The 26,127-nt window shown below is 44.5% G+C and overlaps 1 long non-coding RNA gene across 4 annotated transcripts in view; it reads left to right on the top strand.

The window, feature by feature from the left end:
• LOC307181391 overlaps positions 1-25,858 on the top strand; it is a 1,281,417-nt gene extending 1,255,559 nt beyond the window's left edge. For all 4 annotated transcript variants that reach the window (XR_013826639.1, XR_013826640.1, XR_013826641.1 and 1 more), the window contains exon 3: positions 25,778-25,858. This is a non-coding gene — a long non-coding RNA (uncharacterized lncRNA). The remainder of the gene's footprint in view (positions 1-25,777) is intronic.
• The last annotated feature ends 269 nt before the right edge of the window (positions 25,859-26,127 follow it).

The raw sequence follows: 26,127 nt of genomic DNA, 5'->3' as shown, positions 1-26,127 counted from the left end.
ACCAGCTTCCCTTAGGCTACACTTTAACTGTCATTGATAGATGATGTCAATAAAAATATCTATTCTTTTTCAGATTATTTCCCCTTATAGGTTATTGCAAAATGTTGAGTGTAGTTCCCTGTGCTATACAGTAGTTCCTTGTTGATGATCTATTTTATACATAGCAGTGTGTATGTGTTCATTCCAAACTGTTAATTTATCCCTCCTCCCACCTTTCCCCTTTGGTAATAATAAATTATAAGATTTTATACTTCTCAGAAATGGGGGAGCTGAAAGAGAGGTATCATTTTCAATGGAAAAGCATTTAAAACAAGATTGAAGGTTTAACCAAGATTATTAGCTGTACATCCTTGGAAAGAAATCACTTCGTTTCTCTAATATTGACCTGACAAATAAGACAAACCTTTTCACTGAACTTGCTTATAAAAAGTGATGGAAATATCAAATGGAAGTGTTAAAAACATCTTATTTTACCCGAGCCTTATACACTGTTCTATGTTAACTACAGTTTGGCTCACACATCTGTTCATTGAGGTTACAATAGTCTCAATTTCTGTTACTGATCCTCCAGAGTGGACCCCAACAAGTGTCCCCCTGCCCAGTGTCATTGGGGCCAACAGATCGAGACTGAGTTTGGTTCACAAGCAAAGGAAACTTTATATTTTGATCAGAGAATGGAGAGGTGAGAGCATGCACTACCCCGTGGGCTGTGGGCTGGGCTGCTGTGTAGAGATCCTGTCAGAGTCAGTGGGAGGGAGGGAGGCGGCGGAGCTCTCGAGGGCCGGGTTGGCTGTAGCTCAGGCTCTATATCGTGGAGTCTGCACTGGGCCCCAGGAGCTGAGGTGTCGACCCAGCCATTCTGCACTAGGAAATCTGGTCTGAAGTGCCGGGTGTGGAACCTCTGCATGCGGGACCCTAGGAGCACGTGAAATTAGACAAAGCACAAAGGATAAAAAAGGTTAGACTTGACTTTATTGCCCAGATTCTATTTTTATCTCCCAGGGATTTTTAATGGGCTTTGCTGGGGACAAACCCCTCCTCTGCCTTTTGTCCCGTTCCTCATTCTTGGAGTGCTGAGGGTGCAGACCCTTCTTCTGTAACTGCTGAGTGCTGAGTTGGGAGCCCTCATACCCTGGGGCGAGGGTCAGAGCTTCTCCCCAGCAGCCTCCCGGTGACGTTGATTGTCCCCAGGACCCCTGCCTCCCTGCTCGTCCACCTGAGCACCAGCATTGGAAGTGTTATAGATTCTAATGACCTTTAAGGGTCCAGGAAAGAGATGTGCAGAGACGCTGTGGGGGCCGGTTTCACCCCGCCCCACATTTGTTCGGCCACCTTAGGCTGACCGTCTCTGCCAGCCTAGATGCTCTGACCAGTAGTCTGCGCTTTCTTCAGTTAGGCCCCTGAATTAACGTACAAACAGCACCAGGTGTCAGAGCCCTGCCCGCTCAACTCCCAGACAGTCCAGGGTCAGTGGTGATCAAGGACCATGATGGCTACTGAGTCAACAGCCTTTTGAAGTAAACAGGAGTCCAGCCGGTCTTATTGGCCACCATCATCACGGTGTCTGTAGGCTTTTCTATGGTGACAGTGTGGTATACTGTTCCCCCGCCAAGATTATTAGCTCCCCTCTGGGTGCAGTAAGTCCTGCAAGCAGTAGTCTACTCTTTTGGGACACACTCTTGTTGTTTTATGAGAGAAACTCCAGGTCAAGTGATGTTCACACGAGTCGTCATGGTGCCCTGTTGCCCCCGGTTATCTCTCTGGATGTTGGAGTTGGAGGGCCTCCTCACTCGAGGTCGGTGTGCCCACGGAGCGAACCCTGCAACTTCAGGGCATGGTTGGTGGTTAGGATCACCACGTGGGGTCCTTTTCCCTTAGGAGGGAGGTGGCCTTTTGGGCTGCTGATTTCCAGGTTTTTAGATACCGCCAGTATCTTGGCCAGATGTGGCAGTGGGCCAAGCCCCTTAGTGACCGTAGTTTATCCTACCTGGATGGCATTCTTGCATTGTTCCATTTCAAGTGGTCCCAGTTTTTGCACTAATTCTCCAATGGCGATTCACCTTTCACCGGGAATGTAAAGGTCAAAGGGTTTAGCTAAATTAGGGAGTTCCAGGGCAAGGGTCTGAATTGACTGCTCTTTCCATTCTTGAAAGGCCACTTCTGGATTCTATTCAAAAGGATCATCATCTTTTCCTTTCAGTGTTTCATATAGAGGCCCAGCTAGTAGACTGTAGTTAGGGATCCAGAAGCAGCAAACCCTGGCCTCCCCAGGAACCCCTAAGCTGTCTTCTAGTTTTAGAAAGGGGTAAGGCTGAAAATGGTTTCTTCCCTTTCCTGGGATGGGCTTCTCTGACCTTCTGTGAGAATGAAGCCCAGGCAGGTCACCGCAGTCTGTGATATTTGAGCTTTTTCTTGGACAACTTCTATCCTTTATTGGCTTGGTAGTTCAGAGGCCTCCTTAGTAGGGCTGGTGATCAGAATGTCGTCTGCATATTGAAGGAGGGTTTCCTTTTCCAGAGGTAGAACTTTTAGGTCTTTAGCTAAGCTTTCCCCAAAGATGGTGTGGGAATTTTTGCACCCTTGGGGCCAGACGGCCCGGAAGTATTGTTTTAGTTGTATGTGGAGTCCTGCCACTCACAAGCCAAAATTTCTTGTGACTCTGGGACTAATGGAATACAAAAGAAGACATCATTGAAGACTAATACAGAATACCATGTCCTGGTGGTTGGTAGAATGACCAGCAGGGTGTAGGAATTAGGAGCAACTGGAGGTATATCCTCGGTGGCTTCACTGACTGTCCTGACATCCTTTACCAGGTCCCCAGCAGCCCATGGGGCTCTCGTGGTCAGACCAATCCCAGAATATGGAGCTCACCTGGGCAGGTACCCCACCCCCACCCCAGCCCACGGGGCTCTCGTGGTCAGGCCCCTCCCAGGATACAGAGCTACCCTTGCAGGTACCGTGGCAGGGCTGGGCACACAGGAACCGTGCACATAGCCCTCATTGCAGAGCACCCCCAGCTCACCTGTCGCTCAGAGCTGACACAGAGCACCTCAGAGCAGGACTTGAACTAACAAACAGCAGCTGCGACAGGTCTGTGACCCTGGGCATCACTCCGTGAGGCCTCCCTCCACCTGGTCTTCCAGAGACTTCCACTGCACCCGGGGCACCAGGCCTCTGTCTCCAACCACCACCCACCCCTCCTCTGCCTGACTCCTGGGTTCCTCTCATTAGGAGAGGGTTTTCTTGAAGTTGTCTCCCACTCATGGGCCAGATAAAATGATTAGAAAACAAGCCAAAGCTGCAGCCCCTTGTCTATCCTGACTCTCAGGAGCCCACACCTGTTCCTTGGACCTGGCCGGTTCAGCAAGTTCCATTTTCTGCAACTGTGAGCCCCTGAGGGGTGATGATTGGCTGACCTGGGCAGCCTTACCGTGCCGGCCAGCCCTCCCCAGGTGTGCCTGGGTTGAGATCAATATAAATACCACTCCAGGCAGCAAGAGCCCCTGCAGCCGTGCCTGACGCCATTTTCTCTGCCCTGTCAGCAGTCTCGGGGCTGGGCTGGTGGGAGGGAGTGAGAGGCCACGGCTTTGTGGGTGGCCCAGTGTGAGTGGGGCTCTGCTGGACTTTCTGCAGCAGTTGCCAGGCTGCCACCTGCTAAAGAAGAGGATGTGTCACCCATACCTGCTGCTGGAATTTCTCCCTGGGCAGAGGTGAGGAAGGAAAAAAGCAGTGGGGGCAGGGACAGGACGGGTATCTCAGGCAGGGAAATGGAAATCTTCCAGAAGAGCACCCAGGGCCAGGACCATCCTGGCTGGCCTGCAGGCACCAAGTCGGCCGGCATGCTGTCACTCGTGTGGCTCTATGGCCCTTCCTCTAGGCTTTCAAGTCCTTGTATATATTCAGGTGTTTTACCTGGGACGGGTGGGAATAGTTCAGCAGCAACTGGCCTGGGGCTCAGCTCACGTTTACTCACAGATGCCTCGGCACGGTGCCCCAGCTTTGCAATGAGGACGCTTGTTGCGTGGGGGCTGCTGGCTGAATGGGAGACGATTCCCCACCACTGACCAACTTCAGAATTGTTTACAACTGGAGCAAGTGCCCTGATACGGTTTTCCTCTGTGTAACTGGTGGGTTCTGTGTTTTTTTTCTCTTTTTCGTTTTTGGTTCAAGGTAGATTTTATTCCTCTTTTTTGTATTTACAGATATAAGCATGGAAATAATTTATTCATATAAATACATGTATGTGCAGGGAATAATTGTTTTTTCTGTTTTATTTTTTAAATTTTACTTCTTTTTAATTTTGAATTTTATTTTATATTTTTATACAGCAGGTTCTTATTGGTTATCTATTTTATACATATAAATGTATACATGCCAATCCCAGTCTCTCAACTCCTCCCACCACCACCCCCCCAACAGCTTTCCCCCCTTGTTGTCCATACGTTTGTTGTCTACATCTGTTGCTCTATTTATGCCTTGCAAAATGGTTAATCTGTACAGTTTTTCTAGGTTCCACATATATGCATGAATATACAAGATTTGTTTTTCTCTTTCTGACTTACTTCACTCTGTATGACAGTCTCTAGATCCATCGACGTCTCTACAAATGACCCAATTTCATTCCTTTTCATGGCTTAGTAATATTCCATTTTATATATGTACCACAGCTTTATGCATTCGTCTGTCTGTGGGCATTTAGGTTGCTTCCATTACCTCGATATTGTAAATAGTGATGCAATGAACATTGCGGTGAATGACTCTTTTTGATTTATGGTTTTGTCTGGGTATATGTCCAGTACTGGGATTGCTGTATCATATGGTAATTCTATTGTTAGTTTCTTAAGAAATTCCATATTGTTCTCCATAATGACTGTATCAATTTATATTCCCAACAATAGTGGAAGAGGGTTCCTTTTCTCCACACCCTTTCCAGCATTTTTTGTTTGTAGATTTTCAATGATGCCTATTCTACCAGGTGTGAGGTGATACCTCATTGTTGAATCCATTTCATTGAGCAAGGGGTAGCTCTTGTCTATTACATATTTGGCTTATGGAACGGTATCTGTGCTAATTTCAAACTCTGCTTTTATGCAGCACCCCAACTCACCTTCCCCCTTAAGCAGGCATAAGTTGGTTTTCTAAACTTGAGACCCTGTTCTGTTTTGTAATTCAGTTCATGTGTAGCCAAGTTCACATTCCGTGTATTAGTGATACCTTATGATGTTTCTTTTTCTGTGTGACTTATTTCACTTAGAATCATCGTGCCTCAATCCACTCATTATGCTGGTACGGGCCTGGTGACATAGATTTCATTGCTGAGTGGTATTCTGTTGTACAGAAGTACCGCAACTTCTTTATCCATTATTTGCTCTCTGGGATATTTAACTTGTGCCGTAGAAGAGATTCCTGTAAAAAGAGCCGTCCCAAATTTTGGGGTTGCTGTGTCTTTTTGATATTAATTTCCCTAAGCTATAGGACCATAAGTGGAAGTGCCCTAGGCTCTGTTGCTTTGTTTTTTAGATGTTTCAGGAAACACCATACACTTCTCCCAAGTGTCTGTTGGCAATTTACATCCCGCCCATCAGCATAACAAGGCTCCCAGTTCTCCATGGCCTGTCCTGCCTTTCTGGATTTTACACTTTATTCTGATGGCCCTTTTGACCGGGGGGAAGTGAGACTTCATTGTAGTGCAGATTTCCTTTGCAAGCTTGCTTGGTTGGCCAAAAAGGGCGTATGCGTTTTTTCCTGAATATATTCAGGAAAAAACGCATATGCCCTTTTGGCAAAGTGCATCATTGTGGACGTTCTGCCTCTTTTCCTACGCTTTCAATGCAATTCCAGTCTACCTCCTGAAATCGGTATCCTGCAATTCTGCCCCGCTTTCAAGTCCTCTTGGCAGCCTTACTTCAGTCTATTTTTGGACGATAGCTGTCATTTATAACTCTGCAGGTTTGTGAATTACAGAGCCCCTGAGCTCCTTTCTTCAACTCACTTTCTTGTGAGCTGGCCGCAACACCGCAGGATGGCTTCAGGCCCTAATCTGTTTCCGCCACGGCACGCTGAGACTTTGGTTAATTCCTCTTCCTAGTGGGAAATGAGAGTTAAATTTGCCCGTCCAGACACCTCCAGCTAGTCTCTCATTGGTTCTCGCTATTCCTGTTCATCTTCCGCAGAAATTGCAAACTGGGCCAAACAGGAGGTTAAAGGCACTGACTGTCCAAGTCAGGAGAGTGTTAGTAAAGCGTCTGGAATGTTGCACCCGAGTACCAGGGTATGAAAACTGAGACATATTTGAACACGTCTCCCGATCACACGGTTGATCATACTCTGGGTTCCACATGCATGTTTTAGCTGAAGGAAGAATACCTTAAACCTGGAGAGTTGAGACCCGTGGAATGGGTACCATGCAATATGACTTCAAAGGGTCTTCATTTGCTCACCGAACCTCTCCAATCCTATCACTGCTGCATTTATGCCCCAGTACACACGCTTGATTCTCTTTCGGAGACATAGCAATCCCTAGGTTTTAAGATACTTACTAGTCAGGTACATTCTTAGGCGTTTAATATGGGGTGTTGAGTCCATTTCGTTGAGCAAGGAGTAGCTCTTGTCTATTCCATATTTGGCTTAAGGAACTTTATCTGTGCTCATTTCAATCTCTGGTTTTATGCAGCACCCCAACTCACCTTTCCCCTTAAGCAAGCAGAAGTTGGTTTTCTAAATTTGAGACCCTGTTCTGTTCTGTAATTCAGTTCCTGTGTAGCCAAGTTTACATTCCGTGTATTAGTGATATTTTTTGATGTTTCTTTTTCTGTTAGACTTATTTCAGTTAGAATCACCATACCCGAATCCACTCATTATGCTGCTACGGGCCTGGTGACATAGATTTCATTGCTGAGTGATATTGCTTTGTACATGAGTACCACAAATTCTTTATCCATTTTTCACTTTCTGTGATATTGAACTTGTACGGTAAACGAGGTTCTTGTAAACAGAGGCGTCCCAAACTTTGGGGTGGCTGTGTCTTTTTGATTTTAATTTCCCTAAGCTATAGGACCATAAGTGGAAGTGCCCTAGGCTCTGTTGCTTTGTTTTTTAGATGTTTCAGGAAACACCATACACTTCTCCCAAGTGGTTGTTGGCAATTTACATCCCGCCCATCAGCATAACAAGGCTCCCAGTTCTCCATGGCCTGTTGCCTTTCTGGATTTTACACTTTTTTCAGATGGCCCTTTTGACCGGGGGGAAGTGAGACTTCATTGTAGTGCAGATTTCCTTTGCAAGCTTGCTTGGTTGGCCAAAAAGGGCGTATGCGTTTTTTCCTGAATATAGTCAGGAAAAAACGCATACGCCCTTTTTGGCCAAGTGCATCATTGTGGACGTTCTGCCTCTTTTCCTATGCTTTCAATGCAATTCCAGTCTACCTCCTGAAATCGGTTTCCTGCAATTCTGCCCCGCTTTCAAGTCCTCTTGGCAGCTTTACTTCAGTCTATTTTTGGACGATAGCTGTCATTTATAACTCTGCAGGTTTGTGAATTACAGTGCCCCTGGGCTCCTTTCTTCAACTCGATTTCTTTTGAGCTGGCCGCAACACCACAGGATGGCTTCAGGCCCTAATCTGGTTCCGGTACGGCACGCTGAGCCTTTGGTTATTTCCTCTTCCTGGTGGGAAATGAGAGGTAAATTTGCCCGTCCAGACACCTCCAGCTAGCCTCTCATTGGTTCTCGCTATTCCTGTTCATCTTCCGCAGAAATTGCAAACTGGGCCAAACAGGAGGTTAAAGGGACTGACTCTCCAAGTCGGGAGTGTGTTAGTAAAGCGTCTGGAATATTGCACCCGAGTTCCAGGGTACGAAAACTGAGACATATTTGAACACGTCTCCCGATCACATGGTTGATCATACTCTAGGTTCCACATGCATGTTTTAGCTGAAGGAAGAATACCTTAAACCTGGGTAGTTGAAACCCGTGGAATGGGTACCATGCAATATGACTTCAAAGGGTCTTCATTTGCTCACCGAACCTCTCCAATCCTATCACTGCTGCGTTTATGCCCCTGTACACACGCTTGATTCTCTTTTGGAGACATAGCAATCCATAGGTTTTAAGATACTTACTAGTCAGGTACATTCTTAGGCGTTTAATATGGGGTGTTGAGTCCATTTCGTTGAGCAAGGAGTAGCTCTTGTCTATTCCATATTTGGCTTAAGGAACTTTATCTGTGCTCATTTCAATCTCTGGTTTTATGCAGCACCCCAACTCACCTTTACCCTTAAGCAAGCATATGTTGGTTTTCTAAATTTGAGAACCTGTTCTGTTTTGGAATGCAGTTCCTGTGTAGCCAAGTTTACATTCCGTGTATTAGTGATATCTTATGATGTTTCTTTTTCTGTGTGACTTATTTCAGTTAGAATCATCGTACCTGAATCCACTCATTATGCTGCTACGGGCCTGATGACATAGATTTCATTGCTGAGTGATACTGCATTGTACGTAAGTACCACAAGTTCTTTATCCATTTTTCACTTTCTGTGATATTGAACTTGTACGGTAAACGAGGTTCTTGTAAACGGAGGCGTCCCAAACTTTGGGGTGGCTGTGTCTTTTTGATTTTAATTTCCCTAAGCTATAGGACCATAACTGGAAGTGCCCTAGGCTCTGTTGCTTTGTTTTTTAGATGTTTCAGGAAACACCATACACTTCTCCTGAGTGTCTGTTGGCAATTTACATCCCGCCCATCAGCATAACAAGGCTCCCAGTTCTCAATGGCCTGTTGCCTTTCTGGATTTTACACTTTTTTCAGATGGCCCTTTTGACCGGGGGGAAGTGAGACTTCATTGTAGTGCAGATTTCCTTTGCAAGCTTGCTTGGTTGGCCAAAAAGGGCGTATGCGTTTTTTCCTGAATATATTCAGGAAAAAACGCATACGCCCTTTTTGGCCAAGTGCATCATTGTGGACGTTCTGCCTCTTTTCCTATGCTTTCAATGCAACTCCAGTCTACCTCCTGAAATCGGTTTCCTGCAATTCTGCCCCGCTTTCAAGTCCTCTTGGCAGCCTTACTTCAGTCTATTTTTGGACGATAGCTGTCATTTATAACTCTGCAGGTTTGTGAATTACAGTGCCCCTGAGCTCCTTTCTTCAACTCGCTTTCTTGTGACCTGGCCACAACACTGCAGGATGGCTTCAGGCCCTAATCTGGTTCCGGCCCGGCATGCTGAGCCTTTGGTTAATTCCTCTTCCTGGTGGGAAATGAGAGTTAAATTTGCCCGTCCAGACACCTCCAGCTAGCCTCTCATTGGTTCTCGCTATTCCTGTTCATCTTCCGCAGAAATTGCAAACTGGGCCAAACAGGAGGTTAAAGGGACTGACTCTCCAAGTCGGGAGAGTGTTAGTAAAGCGTCTGGAATGTTGCACCCGAGTACCAGGGGAGGAAAACTGAGACATATTTGAACACGTCTCCCATTCACATGGTTGATCATACTCTGGGTTCCACATGCATGTTTTAGCTGAAGGAAGAATACCTTAAACCTGGAGAGTTGAGACCCGTGGAATGGGTACCATGCAATATGACTTCAAAGGGTCTTCATTTGCTCACCGAAACTCTCCACTCCTATCACTGCTGCGTTTATGCCCCTGTACACATGCTTGATTCTCTTTCGGAGACATAGCAATCCATAGGTTTTAAGATACTTACTAGTCAGGTACATTCTTAGGCGTTTAATATGCGGTGTTGAGTCCATTTCGTTGAGCAAGGAGTAGCTCTTGTCTATTCCATATTTGGCTTAAGGAACTTTATCTGTGCTCATTTCAATCTCTGGTTTTATGCAGCACCCCAACTCACCTTTCCCCTTAAGCAAGCAGAAGTTGGTTTTCTAAATTTGAGACCCTGTTCTGTTCTGTAATTCAGTTCCTGTGTAGCCAAGTTTCCATTCCGTGTATTACTGATATCTTATTATGTTTCTTTTTCTGTGTGACTTATTTCAGTTAGAATCATCATACCTGAATCCACTCATTGTGCTGCTAAGGGCCTGATGACATAGATTTCATTGCTGAGTGATATTGCTTTGTAAGTAAATACCACAAATTCTTTATCCATTTTTCAATTTCTGCGATGTTGAACTTGTACTGTAAACGAGGTTCTTGTAAACAGAGGCATCCCAAACTTTGGGGTGGCTGTGTCTTTTTGATTTTAATTTCCCTAAGCTATAGGACCATAAGTGGCAGTGCCCTAGGCTCTGTTGCTTTGTTTTTTAGATGTTTCAGGAAACACCATACACTTCTCCCAAGTGTCTGTTGGCAATTTACATCCCGCCCATCAGCATAACAAGGCTCCCAGTTCTCCATGGCCTGTCCTGCCTTTCTGGATTTTACACTTTTTTCAGATGGCCCTTTTGACCGGGGGGAAGTGAGACTTCATTGTAGTGCAGATTTCCTTTGCAAGCTTGCTTGGTTGGCCAAAAAGGGCGTATGCGTTTTTTCCTGAATATATTCAGGAAAAAACGCATACGCCCTTTTTGGCCAAGTGCATCATTGTGGACGTTCTGCCTCTTTTCCTATGCTTTCAATGCAATTCCAGTCTACCTCCTGAAATCGGTTTCCTGCAATTCTGCCCTGCTTTCAAGTCCTCTTGGCAGCCTTACTTCAGTCTATTTTTGGACGATAGCTGTCATTTATAACTCTGCAGGTTTGTGAATTACAGTGCCCCTGATCTCCTTTCTTCAACTCGCTTTCTTGTGACCTGGCCGCAACACCGCAGGATGGCTTCAGGCCCTAATCTGGTTCCGGCACGGCACGCTGAGCCTTTGGTTAATTCCTCATCCTGGTGGGAAATTAGTTAAATTTGCCAATCCAGACACCTCCCGCTTGTCTCTCATTGGTTCTCCCTATTCCTGTACATCTTCCGCAGAAATTGCAAACTGGGCCAAACAGGAGGTTAAAGGCACTGACTCTCCAAGTGGGGAGAGTGTTAGAAAAGCGTCTGGAATGTTGCTCCGAAGTACCAGGGGATGAAAACTGAGACATATTTGAACATGTCTCCCGATCACACGGTTGATCATACTCTGGGTTCCACATGCATGTTTTAGCTGAAGGAAGAATACCTTAAACCTGTGTATTTGAGACCCGTGGAATGGGTACCATGCAATATGACTTCAAAGGGTCTTCATTTGCTCACCGAACCTCTCCAATCCTATCACTGCTGCGTTTATGCACCTGTACACATGCTTGATTCTCTTTCGGAGACATAGCAATCCATAGGTTTTAAGATACTTACTAGTCAGGTACATTCTTAGGCGTTTAATATGGGGTGTTGAGTCCATTTCGTTGAGCAAGGAGTAGCTCTTGTCTATTCCATATTTGGCTTAAGGAACTTTATCTGTGCTCATTTCAATCTCTGGTTTTATGCAGCACCCCAACTCACCTTTCCCCTTAAGCAAGCATAAGTTGGTTTTCGAAATTTGAGACCCTGTTCTGTTCTGTAATTCAGTTCCTGTGTAGCCAAGTTTACATTCCGTGTATTACTGATACCTTATGATGTTTCTTTTTCTGTGTGACTTATTTCAGTTAGAATCATCATACCTGAACCCACTCATTGTGCTGCTAAGGGCCTGATGACATAGATTTCATTGCTGAGTGATATTGCTTTGTAAGTAAATACCACAACTTCTTTATCCATTTTTCACTTTCTGCGATGTTGAACTTGTACTGTAAACGAGGTTCTTGTAAACAGAGGCGTCCCAAACTTTGGGGTGGCTGTGTCTTTTTGATTTTAATTTCCCTAAGCTATAGGACCATAAGTGGCAGTGCCCTAGGCTCTGTTGCTTTGTTTTTTAGATGTTTCAGGAAACACCATACACTTCTCCCGAGTGGTTGTTGGCAATTTACATCCCGCCCATCAGCATAACAAGGCTCCCAGTTCTCCATGGCCTGTCCTGCCTTTCTGGATTTTACACTTTTTTCAGATGGCCCTTTTGACCGGGGGGAAGTGAGACTTCATTGTAGTGCAGATTTCCTTTGCAAGCTTGCTTGGTTGGCCAAAAAGGGCGTATGCGTTTTTTCCTGAATATATTCAGGAAAAAACGCATACGCCCTTTTTGGCCAAGTGCATCATTGTGGACGTTCTGCCTCTTTTCCTATGCTTTCAATGCAATTCCAGTCTACCTCCTGAAATCGGTTTCCTGCAATTCTGCCCTGCTTTCAAGTCCTCTTGGCAGCCTTACTTCAGTCTATTTTTGGACGATAGCTGTCATTTATAACTCTGCAGGTTTGTGAATTACAGTGCCCCTGATCTCCTTTCTTCAACTCGCTTTCTTGTGACCTGGCCGCAACACCGCAGGATGGCTTCAGGCCCTAATCTGGTTCCGGCACGGCACGCTGAGCCTTTGGTTAATTCCTCATCCTGGTGGGAAATTAGTTAAATTTGCCAATCCAGACACCTCCCGCTTGTCTCTCATTGGTTCTCCCTATTCCTGTACATCTTCCGCAGAAATTGCAAACTGGGCCAAACAGGAGGTTAAAGGCACTGACTCTCCAAGTGGGGAGAGTGTTAGAAAAGCGTCTGGAATGTTGCTCCGAAGTACCAGGGGATGAAAACTGAGACATATTTGAACATGTCTCCCGATCACACGGTTGATCATACTCTGGGTTCCACATGCATGTTTTAGCTGAAGGAAGAATACCTTAAACCTGTGTATTTGAGACCCGTGGAATGGGTACCATGCAATATGACTTCAAAGGGTCTTCATTTGCTCACCGAACCTCTCCAATCCTATCACTGCTGCGTTTATGCACCTGTACACATGCTTGATTCTCTTTCGGAGACATAGCAATCCATAGGTTTTAAGATACTTACTAGTCAGGTACATTCTTAGGCGTTTAATATGGGGTGTTGAGTCCATTTCGTTGAGCAAGGAGTAGCTCTTGTCTATTCCATATTTGGCTTAAGGAACTTTATCTGTGCTCATTTCAATCTCTGGTTTTATGCAGCACCCCAACTCACCTTTCCCCTTAAGCAAGCATAAGTTGGTTTTCGAAATTTGAGACCCTGTTCTGTTCTGTAATTCAGTTCCTGTGTAGCCAAGTTTACATTCCGTGTATTACTGATACCTTATGATGTTTCTTTTTCTGTGTGACTTATTTCAGTTAGAATCATCATACCTGAACCCACTCATTGTGCTGCTAAGGGCCTGATGACATAGATTTCATTGCTGAGTGATATTGCTTTGTAAGTAAATACCACAACTTCTTTATCCATTTTTCACTTTCTGCGATGTTGAACTTGTACTGTAAACGAGGTTCTTGTAAACAGAGGCGTCCCAAACTTTGGGGTGGCTGTGTCTTTTTGATTTTAATTTCCCTAAGCTATAGGACCATAAGTGGCAGTGCCCTAGGCTCTGTTGCTTTGTTTTTTAGATGTTTCAGGAAACACCATACACTTCTCCCGAGTGGTTGTTGGCAATTTACATCCCGCCCATCAGCATAACAAGGCTCCCAGTTCTCCATGGCCTGTCCTGCCTTTCTGGATTTTACACTTTTTTCAGATGGCCCTTTTGACCGGGGGGAAGTGAGACTTCATTGTAGTGCAGATTTCCTTTGCAAGCTTGCTTGGTTGGCCAAAAAGGGCGTATGCGTTTTTTCCTGAATATATTCAGGAAAAAACGCATACGCCCTTTTTGGCCAAGTGCATCATTGTGGACGTTCTGCCTCTTTTCCTATGCTTTCAATGCAATTCCAGTCTACCTCCTGAAATCGGTTTCCTGCAATTCTGCCCCGCTTTCAAGTCCTCTTGGCAGCCTTACTTCAGTCTATTTTTGGACGATAGCTGTCATTTATAACTCTGCAGGTTTGTGAATTACAGTGCCCCTGAGCTCCTTTCTTCAACTCGCTTTCTTGTGAGCTGGCCGCAACACCACAGGATGGCTTCAGGCCCTAATCTGGTTCCGGCACGGCACGCTGAGCCTTTGGTTATTTCCTCTTCCTGGTGGGAAATGAGAGTTAAATTTGCCCGTCCAGACACCTCCAGCTAGCCTCTCATTGGTTCTCGCTATTCCTGTTCATCTTCCGCAGAAATTGCAAACTGGGCCAAACAGGAGGTTAAAGGCACTGACTGTCCAAGTCGGGAGAGTGTTAGTAAAGCGTCTGGAATGTTGCACCCGAGTACCAGGGTATGAAAACTGAGACATATTTGAACACGTCTCCCGATCACACGGTTGATCATACTCTGGGTTCCACATGCATGTTTTAGCTGAAGGAAGAATACCTTAAACCTGGAGAGTTGAGACCCGTGGAATGGGTACCATGCAATATGACTTCAAAGGGTCTTCATTTGCTCACCGAACCTCTCCAATCCTATCACTGCTGCGTTTATGCCCTAGTACACACGCTTGATTCTCTTTCGGAGACATAGCAATCCCTAGGTTTTAAGATACTTACTAGTCAGGTACATTCCTTGGCGTTTAATATGGGGTGTTGAGTCCATTTCGTTGAGCAAGGAGTAGCTCTTGTCTATTCCATATTTGGCTTAAGGAACTTTATCTGTGCTCATTTCAATCTCTGGTTTTATGCAGCACCCCAACTCACCTTTCCCCTTAAGCAAGCAGAAGTTGGTTTTCTAAATTTGAGACCCTGTTCTGTTTTGGAATTCAGTTTCTGTGTAGCCAAGTTTACATTCCGTGTATTAGTGATATCTTATGATGTTTCTTTTTCTGTGTGACTTATTTCAGTTAGAATCATCGTACCTGAATCCACTCATTATGCTGCTACGGGCCTGATGACATAGATTTCATTGCTGAGTGATATTGCTTTGTAAGTAAATACCACAACTTTTTTATCCATTTTTCACTTTCTGTGATATTGAACTTGTACGGTAAACGAGGTTCTTGTAAACAGAGCCATTCGAAACTTTGGGGTGGCTGTGTCTTTTTGATTTTAATTTCCCTAAGCTATAGGACCATAAGTGGCAGTGCCCTAGGCTCTGTTGCTTTGTTTTTTAGATGTTTCAGGAAACACCATACACTTCTCCCAAGTGTCTGTTGGCAATTTACATCCCGCCCATCAGCATAACAAGGCTCCCAGTTCTCCATGGCCTGTCCTGCCTTTCTGGATTTTACACTTTTTTCAGATGGCCCTTTTGACCGGGGGGAAGTGAGACTTCATTGTAGTGCAGATTTCCTTTGCAAGCTTGCTTGGTTGGCCAAAAAGGGCGTATGCGTTTTTTCCTGAATATATTCAGGAAAAAACGCATACGCCCTTTTTGGCCAAGTGCATCATTGTGGACGTTCTGCCTCTTTTCCTATGCTTTCAATGCAATTCCAGTCTACCTCCTGAAATCGGTTTCCTGCAATTCTGCCCTGCTTTCAAGTCCTCTTGGCAGCCTTACTTCAGTCTATTTTTGGACGATAGCTGTCATTTATAACTCTGCAGGTTTGTGAATTACAGTGCCCCTGATCTCCTTTCTTCAACTCGCTTTCTTGTGACCTGGCCGCAACACCGCAGGATGGCTTCAGGCCCTAATCTGGTTCCGGCACGGCACGCTGAGCCTTTGGTTAATTCCTCATCCTGGTGGGAAATTAGTTAAATTTGCCAATCCAGACACCTCCCGCTTGTCTCTCATTGGTTCTCCCTATTCCTGTACATCTTCCGCAGAAATTGCAAACTGGGCCAAACAGGAGGTTAAAGGCACTGACTCTCCAAGTGGGGAGAGTGTTAGAAAAGCGTCTGGAATGTTGCTCCGAAGTACCAGGGGATGAAAACTGAGACATATTTGAACATGTCTCCCGATCACACGGTTGATCATACTCTGGGTTCCACATGCATGTTTTAGCTGAAGGAAGAATACCTTAAACCTGTGTATTTGAGACCCGTGGAATGGGTACCATGCAATATGACTTCAAAGGGTCTTCATTTGCTCACCGAACCTCTCCAATCCTATCACTGCTGCGTTTATGCACCTGTACACATGCTTGATTCTCTTTCGGAGACATAGCAATCCATAGGTTTTAAGATACTTACTAGTCAGGTACATTCTTAGGCGTTTAATATGGGGTGTTGAGTCCATTTCGTTGAGCAAGGAGTAGCTCTTGTCTATTCCATATTTGGCTTAAGGAACTTTATCTGTGCTCATTTCAATCTCTGGTTTTATGCAGCACCCCAACTCACCTTTCCCCTTAAGCAAGCATAAGTTGGTTTTCGAAATTTGAGACCCTGTTCTGTTCTGTAATTCAGTTCCTGTGTAGCCAAGTTTACATTCCGTGTATTACTGATACCTTATGATGTTTCTTTTTCTGTGTGACTTATTTCAGTTAGAATCATCATACCTGAACCCACTCATTGTGCTGCTAAGGGCCTGATGACATAGATTTCATTGCTGAGTGATATTGCTTTGTAAGTAAATACCACAACTTCTTTATCCATTTTTCACTTTCTGCGATGTTGAACTTGTACTGTAAACGAGGTTCTTGTAAACAGAGGCGTCCCAAACTTTGGGGTGGCTGTGTCTTTTTGATTTTAATTTCCCTAAGCTATAGGACCATAAGTGGCAGTGCCCTAGGCTCTGTTGCTTTGTTTTTTAGATGTTTCAGGAAACACCATACACTTCTCCCGAGTGTCTGTTGGCAATTTACATCCCGCCCATCAGCATAACAAGGCTCCCAGTTCTCCATGGCCTGTCCTGCCTTTCTGGATTTTACACTTTTTTCAGATGGCCCTTTTGACCGGGGGGAAGTGAGACTTCATTGTAGTGCAGATTTCCTTTGCAAGCTTGCTTGGTTGGCCAAAAAGGGCGTATGCGTTTTTTCCTGAATATATTCAGGAAAAAACGCATACGCCCTTTTTGGCCAAGTGCATCATTGTGGACGTTCTGCCTCTTTTCCTATGCTTTCAATGCAATTCCAGTCTACCTCCTGAAATCGGTTTCCTGCAATTCTGCCCCGCTTTCAAGTCCTCTTGGCAGCCTTACTTCAGTCTATTTTTGGACGATAGCTCTCATTTATAACTCTGCAGGTTTGTGAATTACAGTGCCCCTGAGCTCCTTTGTTCAACTCGCTTTCTTTTGAGCTGGCCGCAACACCGCAGGATGGCTTCAGGCCCTAATCTGGTTCCGGCACGGCACACTGAGCCTTTGGTTATTTCCTCTTCCTGGAGGAAAATGAGAGTTAAATTTGCCCGTCCAGACACCTCCAGCTAGTCTCTCATTGGTTCTCGCTATTCCTGTTCATCTTCCAAGAAATTGCAAACTGGGCCAAACAGGAGGTTAAAGGCGCTGACTCTCCAAGTGGGGAGAGTTTTAGTAAAGCGTCTGGAATGTTGCACCCGAGTACCAGGGGAGGAAAACTGAGACATATTTGAACACGTCTCCCGTTCACATGGTTGATCATACTTGGGTTCCACATGCATCATTTAGCTGAAGGAAGAATACCTTAAACCTGGGTATTTGAACCCGTGGAATGGGTACCATGCAATATGACTTCAAAGGGTCTTCATTTGCTCACCGAACCTCTCCAACCCTATCACTGCTGCGTTTATGCCCCTGTACACATGCTTGATTCTCTTTCAGAGACATAGCAATCCATAGGTTTTAAGATACTTACTAGTCAGGTACATTCTTAGGCGTTTAATATGCGGTGTTGAGTCCATTTCGTTGAGCAAGGAGTAGCTCTTGTCTATTCCATATTTGGCTTAAGGAACTTTATCTGTGCTCATTTCAATCTCTGGTTTTATGCAGCACCCCAACTTACCTTTATCGTTAAGCAAGCATAAGTTGGTTTTCTAAATTTGAGACCCTGTTCTGTTCTGTAATTCAGTTCCTGTGTAGCCAAGTTTACATTCCGTGTATTACTGATATCTTATGATGTTTCTTTTTCTGTGTGACTTATTTCAGTTAGAATCATCATACCTGAATCCACTCATTGTGCTGGTAAGGGCCTGAAGACACAGATTTCATTGCTGAGTGATATTGCTTTGTAAGTAAATACCACAACTTTTTTATCCATTTTTCACTTTCTGCAATGTTGAACTTGTACTGTCAACGAGGTTCTTGTAAACAGAGCCATTCGAAACTTTGGGGTGGCTGTGTCTTTTTGATTTTAAATTCCCTAAGCTATAGGACCATAAGTGGAAGTGACCTAGGCTCTGTTGCTTTGTTTTTTAGATGTTTCAGGAAACACCATACACTTCTCCCGAGTGGTTTTGGCAATTTACATCCCGCCCTTCAGCATAACAAGGCTCCCAGTTCTCCATGGCCTGTCCTGCCTTTTTGGATTTTACACTTTTTTCAGATGGCCCTTTTGACCCGGGGGAAGTGAGACTTCATTGTAGTGCAGATTTCCTTTGCAAGCTTGCTTGGTTGGCCAAAAAGGGCGTATGCGTTTTTTCCTGAATATATTCAGGAAAAAACGCATACGCCCTTTTTGGCCAAGTGCATCATTGTGGACGTTCTGCCTCTTTTCCTATGCTTTCAATGCAATTCCAGTCTACCTCCTGAAATCGGTTTCCTGCAATTCTGCCCCCCTTTCAAGTCCTCCTGGCAGCCTTACTTCAGTATATTTTGAACGATAGCTGTCATTTATAACTCTGCAGGTTTGTGAATTACAGTGCTCCTGAGCTCCTTTCTTCAACTCGCTTTCTTTTGAGCTGGCCGCAACACCGCAGGATGGCTTCAGGCCCTAATCTGGTTCCAGTACGGCATGCTGAGCCTTTGGTTATTTCCTCTTCCAGGTGGGAAATGAGAGTTAAATTTGCCCGTCCAGACACCTCCAGCTAGCCTCTCATTGGTTCTCGCTATTCCTGTTCATCTTCCAAGAAATTGCAAACTGGGCCAAACAGGAGGTTAAAGGGACTGACTCTCCAAGTGGGGAGAATGTTAGTAAAGCGTCTGGAATGTTGCACCCGAGTACCAGGGTACGAAAACTGAGACATATTTGAACACGTCTCCCGATCACATGGTTGATCATACTCTAGGTTCCACATGCATGTTTTAGCTGAAGGAAGAATACCTTAAACCTGGGTAGTTGAAACCCGTGGAATGGGTACCATGCAATATGACTTCAAAGGGTCTTCATTTGCTCACCGAACCTCTCCAATCCTATCACTGCTGCGTTTATGCCCCTGTACACATGCTTGATTCTCTTTCGGAGACATAGCAATCCATAGGTTTTAAGATACTTACTAGTTAGGTACATTCTTAGGCGTTTAATATGCCGTGTTGAGTCCATTTCGTTGAGCAAGGAGTAGCTCTTGTCTATTCCATATTTGGCTTAAGGAACTTTATCTGTGCTCATTTCAATCTCTGGTTTTATGCAGCACCTCAACTCACCTTTCCCCTTAAGCAAGCATAAGTTGTTTTTCTAAATTTGAGACCCTGTTCTGTTCTGTAATTTAGTTCCTGTGTAGCCAAGTTTACATTCCGTGTATTACTGATATCTTATGATGTTTCTTTTTCTGTGTGACTTATTTCAGTTAGAATCATCATACCTGAATCCACTCATTGTGCTGCTAAGGGCCTGATGACACAGATTTCATTGCTGAGTGATATTGCTTTGTAAGTAAATACCACAACTTCTTTATCCATTTTTCACTTTCTGCGATGTTGAACTTGTACTGTAAAAGAGGTTCTTGTAAACAGAGCCGTTCCAAACTTTGGGGTGGCTGTGTGTTTTTGATTTTAATTTCCCTAAGCTATAGGACCATAAGTGGAAGTGCCCTAGGCTCTGTTGCTTTGTTTTTTAGATGTTTCAGGAAACACCATACACTTCTCCCAAGTGTCTGTTGGCAATTTACATCCCGCCCATCAGCATAACAAGGCTCCCAGTTCTCCATGGCCTGTCCTGCCTTTCTGGATTTTACCCTTTTTTCAGATGGCCCTTTTGACCGGGGGGAAGTGAGACTTCATTGTAGTGCAGATTTCCTTTGCAAGCTTGCTTGGTTGGCCAAAGAGTGCGTATGCGTTTTTTCCTGAATATATTCAGGAAAAAACGCATACGCCCTTTTTGGCCAAGTGCATCATTGTGGACGTTCTGCCTCTTTTCCTATGCTTTCAATGCAATTCCAGTCTACCTCCTGAAATCGGTTTCCTGCAATTCTGCCCCGCTTTCAAGTCCTCTTGGCAGCCTTACTTCAGTCTATTTTTGGACGATTGCTGTCATTTATAACTCTGCAGGTTTGTGAATTACAGTGCCCCTGAGCTCCTTTCTTCAACTCGCTTTCTTGTGAGCTGGCCGCAACACCGCAGTATGTCTTCAGGCCCTAATCTGGTTCTGGCACGGCACGCTGAGCCTTTGGTTAATTCCTCTTCCTGGTGGGAAATGAGAGTTAAATTTGCCCATCCAGACACCTCCAGCTAGTCTCTCATTGGTTCTCGCTATTCCTGTTCATCTTCCACAGAAATTGCAAACTGGGCCAAACAGGAGGTTAAAGGGACTGACTCTCCAAGTGGGGAGAGTGTTAGTAAAGCGTCTGGAATGTTGCACCCGAGTACCAGGGTACGAAAACTGAGACATATATGAACACGTCTCCCGATCACATGGTTGATCATACTCTAGGTTCCACATGCATGTTTTAGCTGAAGGAAGAATACCTTAAACCTGGAGAGTTGAGACCCGTGGAATGGGTACCATGCAATATGACTTCAAAGGGTCTTCATTTGCTCACCGAACCTCTCCAATCCTATCACTGCTGCGTTTATGCCCCTGTACACACGCTAGATTCTCTTTTGGAGACATAGCAATCCATAGGTTTTAAGATACTTACTAGTCAGGTACATTCTTAGGCGTTTAATATGGGGTGTTGAGTCCATTTTGTTGAGCAAGGAGTAGCTCTTGTCTATTCCATATTTGGCTTAAGGAACTTTATCTGTGCTCATTTCAATCTCTGGTTTTATGCAGCACCCCAACTCACCTTTCCCCTTAAGCAAGCATAAGTTGGTTTTCTAAATTTGAGAACCTGTTCTGTTTTGGAATGCAGTTCCTGTGTAGCCAAGTTTACATTCCGTGTATTAGTGATATCTTATGATGTTTCTTTTTCTGTGTGACTTATTTCAGTTAGAATCATCGTACCTGAATCCACTCATTATGCTGCTACGGGCCTGATGACATGGATTTCATTGCTGAGTGATACTGCATTGTACGTAAGTACCAGAAGTTCTTTATCCATTTTTCACTTTCTGTGATATTGAACTTGTACGGTAAACGAGGATCTTGTAAACGGAGGCGTCCCAAACTTTGGGGTGGCTGTGTCTTTTTGATTTTAAATTCCCTAAGCTATAGGACCATAAGTGGAAGTGCCCTAGGTTCTGTTGCTTTGTTTTTTAGATGTTTCAGGAAACACCATACACTTCTCCTGAGTGTCTGTTGGCAATTTACATCCCGCCCATCAGCATAACAAGGCTCCCAGTTCTCCATGGCCTGTTGCCTTTCTGGATTTTACACTTTTTTCAGATGGCCCTTTTGACCGGGGGGAAGTGAGACTTCATTGTAGTGCAGATTTCCTTTGCAAGCTTGCTTGGTTGGCCAAAAAGGGCGTATGCGTTTTTTCCTGAATATATTCAGGAAAAAACGCATACGCCCTTTTTGGCCAAGTGCATCATTGTGGACGTTCTGCCTCTTTTCCTATGCTTTCAATGCAATTCCAGTCTACCTCCTGAAATCGGTTTCCTGCAATTCTGCGCCGCTTTCAAGTCCTCTTGGCAGCCTTACTTCAGTCTATTTTTGGACGATAGCTGTCATTTATAACTCTGCAGGTTTGTGAATTGCAGTGCCCCTGAGCTCCTTTCTTCAACTCGCTTTCTTGTGACCTGGCCGCAACACCGCAGGATGGCTTCAGGCCCTAATCTTGTTCCGGCCCGGCATGCTGAGCCTTTGGTTAATTCCTCTTCCTGGTGGGAAATGAGAGTTAAATTTGCCCGTCCAGACACCTCCTGCTAGTCTCTCATTGGTTCTCGCTATTCCTGTTCATCTTCCGCAGAAATTGCAAACTGGGCCAAACAGGAGGTTAAAGGGACTGACTCTCCAAGTGGGGAGAGTGTTAGTAAAGCGTCTGGAATGTTGCACCCGAGTACCAGGGGAGGAAAACTGAGACATATTTGAACACGTCTCCCGTTCACATGGTTGATCATACTTGGGTTCCACATGCATGTTTTAGCTGAAGGAAGAATACCTTAAACCTGTGTATTTGAAACCCGTGGAATGGGTACCATGCAATATGACTTCAAAGGGTCTTCATTTGCTCACCGAACCTCTCCAATCCTATCACTGCTGCGTTTATGCCCCTGTACACATGCTTGATTCTCTTTCGGAGACATAGCAATCCGTAGGTTTTAAGATACTTACTAGTCAGGTACATTCTTAGGCGTTTAATATGCGGTGTTGAGTCCATTTCGTTGAGCAAGGAGTAGCTCTTGTGTATTCCATATTTGGCTTAAGAAACTTTATCTGTGCTCATTTCAATCTCTGGTTTTATGCAGCACCCCAACTCACCTTTACCCTTAAGCAAGCATAAGTTGGTTTTCTAAATTTGAGACCCTGTTCTGTTCTGTAACTGAGTTCCTGTGTAGCCAAGTTTACATTCCGTGTATTACTGATATCTTATGATGTTTCTTTTTCTGTGTGACTTATTTCAGTTAGAATCATCATACCTGAATCCACTCATTGTGCTGCTAAGGGCCTGATGACACAGATTTCATTGCTGAGTGATATTGCTTTGTAAGTAAATACCACAACTTTTTTATCCATTTTTCACTTTGTGCGATGTTGAACTTGTACTGTAAACGAGGTTCTTGTAAACAGAGCCGTTCCAAACTTTGGGGTGGCTGTGTCTTTTTGATTTTAAATTCCCTAAGCTATAGGACCATAAGTGGAAGTGCCCTAGGCTCTGTTGCTTTGTTTTTTAAATGTTTCAGGAAACACCATACACTTCTCTGGAGTGTTTGTTGGCAATTTACATCCCGCCCATCAGCATAACAAGGCTCCCAGTTCTCCATGGCCTGTCCTGCCTTTCTGCATTTTACACTTTTTTCAGATGGCCCTTTTGACCGGGGGGAAGTGAGACTTCATTGTAGTGCAGATTTCCTTTGCAAGCTTGCTTGGTTGGCCAAAAAGGGCATATGCGTTTTTTCCTGAATATATTCAGGAAAAAACGCATACGCCCTTTTTGGCCAAGTGCATCATTGTGGACGTTCTGCCTCTTTTCCTATGCTTTCAATGCAATTCCAGTCTACCTCCTGAAATCGGTTTCCTGCAATTCTGCCCCGCTTTCAAGTCCTCTTGGCAGCCTTACTTCAGTCTATTTTTGGACGATAGCTGTCATTTATAACTCTGCAGGTTTGTGAATTACAGTGCCCCTGAGCTCCTTTCTTCAACTCGCTTTCTTTTGAGCTGGCCGCAACACCGCATGATGGCTTCAGGCCCTAATTTGGTTCCGGTACGGCACGCTGAGCCTTTGGTTATTTCCTCTTCCTGGTGGGAAATGAGAGTTAAATTTGCCCGTCCAGACACCTCCAGCTAGCCTCTCATTGGTTCTCGCTATTCCTGTTCATCTTCCGCAGAAATTGCAAACTGGGCCAAACAGGAGGTTAAAGGCACTGACTCTCCAAGTGGGGAGAGTGTTAGTAAAGCGTCTGGAATGTTGCACCCGAGTACCAGGGGAGGAAAACTGAGACATATTTGAATACGTCTCCCGTTCACATGGTTGATCATACTGTGGGTTCCACATGCATGTTTTAGCTGAAGGAAGAATACCTTAAACCTGGAGAGTTGAGACCCGTGTAATGGGTACCATGCAATATGACTTCAAAGGGTCTTCATATGCTCACCGAACCTCTCCAATCCTATCACTGCTGCGTTTATGCCCCTGTACACATGCTTGATTCTCTTTTGGAGACATAGCAATCCATAGGTTTTAAGATACTTACTAGTCAGGTACATTCTTAGGCGTTTAATATGGGGTGTTGAGTCCATTTCATTGAGCAAGGAGTAGCTCTTGTCTATTCCATATTTGGCTTAAGGAACTTTATCTGTGCTCATTTCAATCTCTGGTTTTATGCAGCACCCCAACTCACCTTTCCCCTTAAGCAAGCATAAGTTGGTTTTCTAAATTTGAGACCCTGTTCTGTTTTGGAATTCAGTTCCTGTGTAGCCAAGTTTACATTCCGTGTATTACTGATATCTTATGATGTTTCTTTTTCTGTGTGACTTATTTCAGTTAGAATCATCATACCTGAATCCACTCATTGTGCTGCTAAGGGCCTGATGACACAGATTTCATTGCTGAGTGATATTGCTTTGTAAGTAAATACCACAACTTCTTTATCCATTTTTCACTTTCTGCGATGTTGAACTTGTACTGTAAACGAGGTTCTTGTAAACAGAGCCGATCCAAACTTTGGGGTGGCTGTGTCTTTTTGATTTTAATTTCCCTAAGCTATAGGACCATAAGTGGAAGTGCCCTAGGTTCTGTTGCTTTGTTTTTTAGATGTTTCAGGAAACACCATACACTTCTCCCGAGTGGTTGTTGGCAATTTACATCCCGCCCATCAGCATAACAAGGCTCCCAGTTCTCCATGGCCTGTCCTGCCTTTCTGGATTTTACCCTTTTTTCAGATGGCCCTTTTGACCGGGGGGAAGTGAGACTTCATTGTAGTGCAGATTTCCTTTGCAAGCTTGCTTGGTTGGCCAAAAAGGGCGTATGCGTTTTTTCCTGAATATATTCAGGAAAAAACGCATACGCCCTTTTTGGCCAAGTGCATCATTGTGGACGTTCTGCCTCTTTTCCTATGCTTTCAATGCAATTCCAGTCTACCTCCTGAAATCGGTTTCCTGCAATTCTGCCCCGCTTTCAAGTCCTCTTGGCAGCCTTACTTCAGTCTATTTTTGGACGATAGCTGTCATTTATAACTCTGCAGGTTTGTGAATTACAGTGCCCCTGAGCTCCTTTCTTCAACTCGCTTTCTTTTGAGCTGGCCGCAACACCGCATGATGGCTTCAGGCCCTAATCTGGTTCCGGTACGGCACGCTGAGCCTTTGGTTATTTCCTCTTCCTGGTGGGAAATGAGAGTTAAATTTGCCCGTCCAGACACCTCCAGCTAGGCTCTCATTTGTTCTCGCTATTCCTGTTCATCTTCCGCAGAAATTTCAAACTGGGCCAAACAGGAGGTTAAAGGCGCTGACTCTCCAAGTGGGGAGAGTGTTAGTAAAGCGTCTGGAATGTTGCACCCGAGTACCAGGGGAGGAAAACTGAGACATATTTGAATACGTCTCCCATTCACATGGTTGATCATACTGTGGGTTCCACATGCATGTTTTAGCTGAAGGAAGAATACCTTAAACCTGGAGAGTTGAGACCCGTGTAATGGGTACCATGCAATATGACTTCAAAGGGTCTTCATATGCTCACCGAACCTCTCCAATCCTATCACTGCTGCGTTTATGCCCCTGTACACATGCTTGATTCTCTTTCGGAGACATAGCAATCCATAGGTTTTAAGATACTTACTAGTCAGGTACATTCTTAGGCGTTTAATATGGGGTGTTGAGTCCATTTCATTGAGCAAGGAGTAGCTCTTGTCTATTCCATATTTGGCTTAAGGAACTTTATCTGTGCTCATTTCAATCTCTGGTTTTATGCAGCACCCCAACTCACCTTTACCCTTAAGCAAGCATAAGTTGGTTTTCTAAATTTGAGACCCTGTTCTGTTCTGTAATTCAGTTCCTGTGTAGCCAAGTTTACATTCCGTGTATTACTGATATCTTATGATGTTTCTTTTTCTGTGTGACTTATTTCATTTAGAATCATCATACCTGAACGCACTCATTGTGCTGCTAAGGGCCTGATGACATAGATTTCATTGCTGAGTGATACTGCATTGTACGTAAGTACCAGAAGTTCTTTATCCATTTTTCACTTTCTGTGATATTGAACTTGTACGGTAAACGAGGTTCTTGTAAACGGAGGCATCCCAAACTTTGGGGTGGCTGTGTCTTTTTGATTTTAAATTCCCTAAGCTATAGGACCATAAGTGGAAGTGCCCTAGGTTCTGTTGCTTTGTTTTTTAGATGTTTCAGGAAACACCATACACTTCTCCTGAGTGTCTGTTGGCAATTTACATCCCGCCCATCAGCATAACAAGGCTCCCAGTT

Source organism: Stenella coeruleoalba (genome assembly GCF_951394435.1).
Source record: "Stenella coeruleoalba genome assembly, contig: scaffold_63, whole genome shotgun sequence".
Lineage (NCBI taxonomy): Eukaryota > Metazoa > Chordata > Mammalia > Artiodactyla > Delphinidae > Stenella > Stenella coeruleoalba.
Note: the sequence above shows the minus strand (reverse complement) of the source record. Positions and strands in the feature narration are given on the sequence as shown.